Source organism: Silene latifolia, chromosome 11 (assembly GCF_048544455.1).
Source record: "Silene latifolia isolate original U9 population chromosome 11, ASM4854445v1, whole genome shotgun sequence".
Lineage (NCBI taxonomy): Eukaryota > Viridiplantae > Streptophyta > Magnoliopsida > Caryophyllales > Caryophyllaceae > Silene > Silene latifolia.
This window is the reverse complement of record NC_133536.1, coordinates 140,520,876-140,528,160: the sequence shown is the minus strand read 5'-3', so window position 1 is coordinate 140,528,160 and position 7,285 is coordinate 140,520,876.

Sequence of the window (7,285 nt, the reverse complement as noted above, 5' to 3'; positions counted from 1 at the left end):
GAACCGTCGAAGAATATTATCAACATAAGACTCTTGACTTAGTGCCAATATCGTCTTGGATCTATCTCTATGGATCCGGATACCTAATATGCGTTGTGCCTCTCCTAAATCCTTCATTTGGAAGTGGTTACCTAACCACTTCTTAACAGAAGACAACATTGGAATATCATTTCCAATGAGTAGTATGTCATCGACATACAAGATTAGGAACACAACATTGCTCCCACTGAATTTCATGTATAAACATGGTTCCTCAACACTTCGAGTGAAACCATTCTCCTTTATAACATGATTGAATCGATGATTCCAACTTCTAGATGCTTGCTTAAGACCATAAATGGATCTCTTAAGCTTGCACACTTTGTTAGGATTTTTAGAATCAACAAAACCTTCGGGTTGTATCATGTACACCTCCTCTTCTAAATGCCCATTTAGAAAAGCGGTTTTGACATCCATTTGCCATATTTCATAATCATGAAATGCGGCAATCGCTAACAAAATCCGTATGGATCTTAGCATGGCTACGGGGGCGAAGGTCTCATCATAATGGAGACCTTGGACTTGGGTAAATCCTTTTGCCACTATCCTAGCTTTGTAGACATCATCATGTCCTTCTATGCCATTTTTGACTTTGAATATCCATTTGCATTGAAGAGGTCTTGCCCCTTTAGGCAAATCTGCCAAGTCCCAAACTTGGTTTTCAAGCATAGAATCCATTTCGGATTTCATGGCTTCAAGCCATAAGGAAGAATTAGGACTAGAGATTGCGGCCTTGTAGGTGGCGGGCTCGTCACTTTCCATAAGCAACACATCGAGTGTTCCATCTTCCTCGATAAGTCCCACATATCGATCGGGATGGTGAATTACTCGACCCGTCCTTCTTAGTGGAGGAGGTACAACCGCGTTAGACGACGAAGGAACTTCTTCTTGCGTTTCTACCTCGGTTTGTGGCTCTTGAACTTCGTCAAGTTCAAAATTTCTCCTACTCTGTCTCTTAGAAATAAATTCTCTTTCTAAGAAGACAGCCTCGCAAGACACAAACACTTTGTTATCTTGAGGTTTGTAGAAGTACTATCCTCGAGAGGTAGAGGGGTAACCTACAAAGATGCATTTTTCGGATCTTGGGGCAAGCTTGTTGTCGTTCTTAGTCTTGACGTAAGCATCACATCCCCAAATATTCATATAGGATATATTGGGGATCCTTCCCGTCCACATCTCACATGGAGTCTTCTCGGTGGACTTTGTGGGACTATTGTTCAAAGATCGAATTGTGGTTTGAATCGCAAATCCCCAAAACGAGTTCGATAACTCGGTTTGACTCATCATGGATCGAACCATATCAAGTAGGGTTCGATTCCTCCTTTCGGCAACACCATTGAGTTTTGGTGTTCCGGGTGGAGTAAGTTGTGATATAATACCACAACCTTTCAAGTGTGAATCAAATTCAAGGCTAAGATATTCTCCACCACGATCGGATCGTAGTGCCTTAATCCTTTTGTTCAATTGGTTCTCTACTTCGTTTTGAAATTCTTTGAATTTCTCAAACGCTTCACTCTTATGCTTCATTAAATAGACATACCCATGTTTACTCAAGTCGTCGGTGAAAGTTATAAAGTAGTCATAATTTCCACGAGCGGTGATACTCATTGGTCCACATACATCGGTGTGTATGAGTCCTAATAGTTCACTAGCTCGTGTCCCTTTACCGCTAAAAGGATTACGAGTCATTTTGCCAAGTAGGCAATATTCGCATATACCATATGATTGATAATCAAATGGTGTAATCACATTAGTCGAAATTAATCTTTTGATGCGATTCTCGTTTATGTGACCTAATCGACAATGCCAAATGAACGCTTCACTTGGGTCACTTGATTTGAGTTTCTTTGATTGAATGTCATAGATATCATTAGTCGGATTTGAGGTCTCTAAAATGTAAATGCCATTGATAGAGGAAGCTTGGCCTATAACCAAGTCGTTCCTAGAAATAGTACAACGATTGTTCTTAATGACAAAACAAAAACCGTCCATGTCTAGCATGGCGATTGAAATAATGTTTTTAGAGAGTGTAGGCACATAAAAACAATTATGTAAATAAAACTCAAATCCATTAGGCAAAGCTAAAACATAAGTTCCTTTGGATTCAGCCGCTACCCGAGCTCCATTTCCAAGGCGTAGATCCACATCTCCCTTGCTAAGCCTCTTCACGTCTCTTAAACCCTGTAAATGATTACAAAGGTGAGAACCACAACCGGTATCTAGTACCCATGTCGTAGTGGAAGTATAATTTATATCAATAACATAAATTTCCTTAGGAATTTTACCTTTTGGAGTGATGATTCCTTCCCTTATATTTCGAAAATATACGGGACAATTCCTAAGCCAATGTCTCATGCCATAGCAATAATGGCACTCATCATTAACTTGCTTGAAGTTTTTGATTTTCTTTCCCTTCTTCTTGAACCTTTTGCCCTTTGAAGCAAGAACTTGATTGCTTGAGCTCCCACTAGTTTTGGCATCTTTATCTTCCAGAGACAAAGACCCTATAGATTGTATGAGGTAGTCTTCCTGAGACGGACTCACACGAGGTCTAGTAGTAGTAGGTGGTTTAGAAGAAGTGATGAAGTTAAGGCTTCCATCCGAACCTATCCCAAAATGAAGTTCTCTAGTAGTGTCGAAATCATTGTTGGAGCAAACGTCGTCAAAAACATTGTGGTAAGACTCAATAGTTATCGGTGCAGTAGCATTTGATGGATTCATTATAATGAACTACAAATATGGAGGAAAAGGAAATATTAACATTTGTCTTTTTAAATCATACTTGCAAATTAACAAGATATGAACATTTATATAGTGACCTCTACCCAACTATAATAAATGATTCCAAGACCCAAATTCATATCGACTTAGGCACGGTAGGGCCGATACATCCTTTATCAATATAACTCGGTGGATTAACGTTTAATCGATTCTACTTTTAGAACTCTTGGTCGATAATATTACATTAACAATTATCTTTAGCCCAAAACACATCCGACAAGGGCACGGTGTGGCCGATACATCCCTTATCAAAAACTTTTGTTGAGTTCAATCCAAATTTCGAATAAATGTGTCCATGATCCAAATCCACGTCAACTTGGGCACGGTAGGGCCGATTCATCCCTTATCAACATGAATTCGGCGGATAGACATTTATCACCCACTTCCCCTACGTAACAAGTTTTGTACCCCGGTAGGGCCGAGTGCACTCCCTCGCGAAATAGGTTTTCATGGTTTCTACTATTTGGTAAGGCTATGTCTCAATTAATTGTTTTAGCGAGAGGTCATGTCAATTTATTATCTATCACGTTTTAAGTGAACTAAAGCGGTGAACTACGATAATTCTAATTGACACGGTCGATAAACTCGATAAAATGACAATGCATGTTTTAGTTATGGCGATTTAGCGATGCATGCGACATATAAATAAAATGCAAACATAAAAAAATCCTAGTATGGCCTTCCTAATATAGAAAAACTATTTAACTATTACATATTCGGAAACCAACTCCATTGGTCCCTTGAACTTCGGTTGTGGCATGCATCTCGAGGTAACACCGTCTTTATGTATCGCCATCTTGAAGAAATCCGTCTCTGGGAACTCCGAGATAAATTAAAATTACATAACAAATTACATAATTTCCTATTATACATTTGTGACTAAAATAAAATTAAATCTATTAAATTACAAAACGGTGATACGAGATCACAATAAAATTACAACCGAATCGATATTCCCATACATTTCGGGAAATACCAATTAAAACTAAGGCCATACTAAGTAAAATTACATAATTCAAAATTACATAAATTAAATTATGACAATCATAAAGAAAATGCAGCATTATAATATGTATCAACATGCCCAATTTTAATGCTAAATCGCCTTAATTAGCCAATATCGTATATTACTTGGTTTTTACGGATTTGCGTGATTTCAACATTTTATAATCACAAAAATTACATAAATTCATATTTATGCATAAGTTAATTGCCCTAACCTCTTAGGACTCAAAATTTAGTCTTCACTAATAATTTGACCATAATTAACTCATATTTCTAATAATTGTTCATTATTGGACCAAAAATTACAAAAATAAGCTATAAACTTCAAATAAATCACAAAATTTCAAATAAATTCAAAATTTGAAATTTAAACTCATGAACATTCTGGAAAAATACCATGACACTCATAATGTTCAAAACTTAGGTTAAAAATTTCGAAATTTTTCCGGAAAAACAATGTTGCGGTTAATCGGTTTTTAACAAAATAATCATAAAAACATGGAAAAAATATATTCATTAACTTTTCAATTTTAGATCTGAAAAAGATAATAAAATGCAACATATGATGTTTTTCTTTAGTCATAGAGTATGTTTTATTAATTTTTCATTAATTAAGTCACTATTCATGCCATTTTTCTTTAAAAATCCATAAATCATGCAAAATGACTTCACTATAGCCCATTATTTTACACACATCTTGTAAAATTGCATGTGACATCATACTAAATTTATATGACCAGATTCGAAATTTATCTCATATTAACCTATTTTTCACCTAAAATCGATTTTAATAATGAAAAATTCATTTTTCGAGCATAACATGTCCAAAAATTATGAAAATTTACAGGTCATCTCAAAATAATATATGTGATAACATATAAAAAAATCACTGGAAAATTCGAAGTATAGCTAATTTTAGACCGAAAATGACATTTTTACTCATAAAATCATATTTAAATGCCATTATTGTAAAATATGAAAAATAAAAATCCGTAAATTTAACCAAAATATCCTAAAACATTTTAGGACCAGAAATTTTAACATGCATAAATTAATTTCGTGATATCTCATAATAACACTAATTATCAAGTTTTATATGTTATTCTTATAACTCGGAAAAACTTTTAACCGATTTGCATGCAAACAACCATGGCTCTGATACCAATTGAAGGAAAAGTAGATATATATACTAACATATTCATATATATGTTTCATTTTAATTTGTCATAAAATTAACAAGTGATCTTATGCATGCAAACTATTTAACAAAATAAAGAAGAAATCATCCTTACATTGGAATTTCGGTTCATATGGGCACAAAAGAGATCTCCTTCTCTTTTGATCTTGAGCTTTCCTTTTGGATGAACAAAGACCCAAGTGTAGGATCTCTCCCAAGGATTTATACCCAAAGCTTACTCTTAATTAAAATTAATATTATGAGTACTAGATAATATTAATTCTTGTAGAAAAATGACCTAAAACAATTTGGTTTTTAAACTCCCAAAACCGGTTGGGAGAGAATAGGAGAGGAAGTATTTTCTCTTTCTTAAAATCTTAATTTTTGATAAGTTGGAATGAATGAATAATACACACTCATGCATGTAGTGTATATTACAAAAAATAAGACAAAAACCCTTTGCCTTTTCTTTGGTAAAACCGGGTAGGAGGGAAGAGGAGGGAAGAAAGGAGACCCAATGCATGCTCTTGTTTGCCTTCACAATGCAAACTAGGGTTGCATGGCTAGGCTATTAGTGAATGATTATGTTTTCCACTAATTTAAACAACACAATATTAGCCTAATTCTCCCCTTTAATTTCGGTACATACATAAAATGAAATCCATTTTATTTTTGTCAATTTTGTCTTATGTCACATGTCATATGTTACATAAATAGGTTATGTATTTTTAACATATTAAAAATCAACGTATTAATAAAAATATGTCATATACAAAAATCGACTTAGTAATTCATAATTACTTGTACCAAAATATTTTACCAATTTACAAATCACAATAAATTGTTTTTATAATAATTCATTCAATTTCAATTGTTTCTTTAAACAATAATTTCATCTGAGTAATGATACAATTCAAATACTCAGACCGTATCTCATTTTAATCAATTTCAATGTGATACGTAAATTTTACTTCCAAAATCGTCCGTCAATTTTCAAGTAATTTAATTAACTCGTAACATTATACGATTAATTAAATGATCAATTAAGAGTGTTGCCCTATAGGTATGACCTAGGGGATCAACTGATCACCACCGTCGCACACGAGTAATGTCAAACTCTAGTCACCAATCATTACCGATATATGTTGATCAGTTGACAGTAAAATATTACTTCCCAATTGTATTCTTTATAATGAGACTTAAACATGTGATCATCATGATCAACAGTCGTGATCGCATTATTGTCGGAGGACACATATTCCAACACTAATATCATTAAACATGACGAAGAATCATCTCTAGACTGTTCTCGTCTCCTCGATGCTTATGATGACGGAGATATCAACGTGCTCGAAGACGACGATATCCAAAGTGGAATGCTCATGCTTTCCATGGCCTTCGACAATAAGTTTTCCAAAATAGAGGGGGCCATTGATAATCTAAACTCTCGACTTTCCAAGATGGAGAACCAGTTTGCTGAAATGGGTAAGAAGCTTGATGCCCAACCTCTCAAAATGAAAAGTGTCCAGACAAACCCTCAACTTGACAGTCCTAAGCAGAAAGCAACAAGTGGACAATCCATTCCTAGTTCTTCTCATCCAAGAATCAAAATCAACAAAGGCAACCTCATGGAGCCTTCATCAAAGAAACCTAACAACTCTCCAAGGTCATTCACAAAGGCTTTTGACAAGAAGGATACACCCCCTAGGAAATTTACCAACATTGGTCTTACATACACCGATGCCCTTCATAGACTCATAGAACGCCGAATGTTGAAACCTATCGGTCCTACACCTGATCCAGAAAAGAAGGCTAAATTATAGGATGAGAACGTCCATTGCCAGTATCACAGGGGCAAAGGACACGATACTGAGATGTGCTATAAGCTCAAGCATGCAATCCTCATGGATACACCACTTATCAGGAAACTCTTTTTAACTGTTATCCTTCCAGTGTTCCCAATGATGAGGACGGGCTGATCAAATGGGTGAATTCTCAAAGTCAGATGCCAAAGCTAGTTGCTAGAAAAGAAGATGTTCAAGCATGGATCGATGATTACGAGTCTGGATCTAAGACCGAGTCAAAGTCCGAGTCCGAGTCTGTGTCTTAGGCTTTCATTCCCCAATTGTTCTATTATCTTTCTTCGTGTCCATTTCTAGTGACAATCTGGGGGCTGTCCCACGAGTCACGTGTCTACTCGAGTCTATGTTAAATAAATTTATCATTACTCATTTCAATAAAAGTACAATTTTCAATCCCCATATCTCTTCCTTTATCCTTTTC